The sequence below is a fragment of the Gavialis gangeticus genome, unplaced genomic scaffold (assembly GCF_001723915.1).
Source record: "Gavialis gangeticus isolate Ggan-Ray unplaced genomic scaffold, GavGan_comp1, whole genome shotgun sequence".
Lineage (NCBI taxonomy): Eukaryota > Metazoa > Chordata > Crocodylia > Gavialidae > Gavialis > Gavialis gangeticus.
The window spans coordinates 6208442-6210972 of record NW_017728994.1 but is presented as its reverse complement, the minus strand read 5'-3'; the positions used below and the strand labels follow the sequence as shown (position 1 = coordinate 6210972).

The window sequence follows — 2531 nt, the reverse complement described above, 5'->3', positions numbered from 1 at the left end:
GGTGCCTTCAGTACCCTCAGATGGAGCTCATTCGGGCCTGCCGACTTAAATGCATCCAGTTCTTCCGAGTGACTCTGCAATATCTCAGGGTCAACGCTTGGTGGTCTGGCACCCTTCTGTTGGCTCTACGATCCCATTGTGAGACTTGTCATGCCCCTTGTTTAGGAACACTGAAGCAAAGAACTCATTGAGGAGTTCAGTCTTGTCAGCTCCATGGTTGCTTTGGCCTTTCTAACTGCCTCCCTACAACTGTGAGCTGAGGGGGCATACTTCTCTTTAGTAATTTCTCCCCATTTCCACTGCTTATATGCCCCCCTTTTTGCCCTTAGGCTGCTCTGGATTTCTCTGGTTAGCCAAGGAAACCTCTTGGCCCCTTTCCCCCTGCATCAGGATCGTCTCCCTCTGTGCCCAAAGGATTGCTTCCTTAAGGCACAGCCACCCTTCCTGGGCTCCCATCTTGCCAAATCTCTTACTCTGCGGTGCATCACTGACTAAACACCTGAGCTCGCTGAAGTCAGACTTCCTAAAGTCTAGTCCTACTAGTTACCTTTCCCACTCTACGTCTTATGGTGACATGGTGGAGACATAGGACAGCTCCGGGTGGCTGCACCAGGAAGCACAGGCTACGGGGAAGGGTCACTTTTCTCCCACACTGAGCGCCAGTTTGTTCCGCGCCCCTGCTTTTCAGCCCAGAAGGGCAAGCATGGGGTCGGGGCTGCATGTGCTCGTCCCGTCTCTATCATGGGGCTGAGGCGCGGGGACTGGAAGCAAGCGGGCAGGCAGGAGCCATCGACAACTGGACAGCAGCATGGGGCCGGCACTGACAAAGCCAAGAGCAGGGTGGCAGGAGTGCAGGGTCCCAGCAGGGGCTCTATGGAACTGGGCCAGCTCCTCTCTCTCCCTGCTGGTGCAGCCCAGCCCAGCTCCACAGACCCCTACCACGCCAGGCGCTGCACTCCTGCTGCCCTGCTCTGAGGCCCGCTGGTGCTGGCCTCAGGACACCGCACACCTGCTTGCTCCCACTCCCTCCTTGCCACAGCTTTCCCCACTTCCCTGCCTGCCCACTGCCCACTCTAGCATTATGTGACTTCCCACTGCATAGCCAGACCATGGGGGTTAGCAGGAGCTAGCTTGGCCCCAAGGACTGGGACAATAATCCGCGGTCCTCCCCTGCCTCCACCCCTCACTGTTACCTGAATTTCCTACTCCGGCGCAGGGAGGCACAAACAGCTTCAAGGTCCCAGGCCAGAAGCCTCTGCTAGGCAGGCGCTTCTGGCGGCAGGGAGGGCTGGGTGGGCCCTGCTGTTGCAGGAGCCTGCCGTGGCTTCTGCTGGCTCTTACTGCTACCTCCCAGTCCCCCTGCCTCAGCCCCCATCCTTTGACAGGAGGCAGAGGCAGATAAATATTCATTTTCTAAATTTTTTAGGGGCCCTGTGGGCCGAATAGAATGGCCTGGCAGGCTGGATCTGACCCACGGGCCATATTTTGCCCACCACTGGTGTATTAGCATACCCTAATTTATCTTTTTTTTTTTTTTTAATTGAAGCTTAACTATGAAAGGCCATGAATCTGTAAGAGGCAAGAATTCCTGTGGGTGATATCTATTACTGGACCAGCTAGATGGTTGAGATGACACTTAAAGGCTTTTGAGTATCACAGGCCTCTACCTTCCTCAGGCCTCTTTCCAATGCATTTTTGAATATACTCCATTCAAAAGCTTGGCTAATTTATCACAACCATGCAGTAAGTCTTATAAAAGATATCACCCACAAAAATCCTTACCTTATGCATTGGTAATCACCCTTTGGGAGCATATTAAAACACCCATGTCTCGTTTTTAACTGTAACGTGGGTTTTAAAACAGGGAAATAAATTTGTGATTTCCCTGCCACTCCCCATATTAAACATTTAATTCACAAACAGTAAATAAGAAACGTATAATGCTTCCCAATATTTATGATGTTTTAGTTTCACATAAAGCTATCATTCAAGTGCTCGGGCCTGTAGGGGGGCTGTCAAGAAAGCTAAGGCAGACATAGAGCTAGGACTTGTGTCCAAAATCAAAGATAAAAAAAAGTCTTTTTTCAAATATGTAAGGAGGATGAAGAAAGCACCGGGAAATGTGGGGCCCCTCCAAGATTCTCCGGGCAATCTGGTGGTTGCGCCAGAGGAGAAGGCAGACCTCTTTAACCAATTCTTCACCTCTTGTTTTCTTGGGCAGGGACTGGGACTTCCCCACCGTGATGCAAGAAGGACTTGAGGGGAACGCCTCCAGACCTCAGGTTGGGGAGGACCGGGTTAGAGAGCTTCTGGAGGGGCTGGACGTGTTCAAATCAGCGGGTCCAGATGCTCTTCACCCCAGGGTGTTGAGGGAGCTAGCAGGGGTAATTGCAGGGCCGTTGGCATGGCTTTATGAGCACTTGTGGTACTCGGGCCAGGTGCCGGATGAACAGAACATAGCCAACGTGGTCTCCATCTTTAAAAAAGGGAGGAGGGAGGACCCGGGCAATTATAGGCCCGTCAGTCTTACC

General features: G+C 52.2%; 1 long non-coding RNA gene across 1 annotated transcript in view; it reads left to right on the top strand.

Moving 5' to 3' along the window:
• Window positions 1–420: 420 nt before the first annotated feature.
• The window catches only part of LOC109287224, a 10693-nt gene continuing 8582 nt past the window's right edge, over window positions 421–2531 (top strand). Inside the window, exons 1-2 of the long non-coding RNA XR_002094776.1 lie at window positions 421–528; window positions 2395–2398. This is a non-coding gene — a long non-coding RNA (uncharacterized LOC109287224). The remainder of the gene's footprint in view (window positions 529–2394; window positions 2399–2531) is intronic.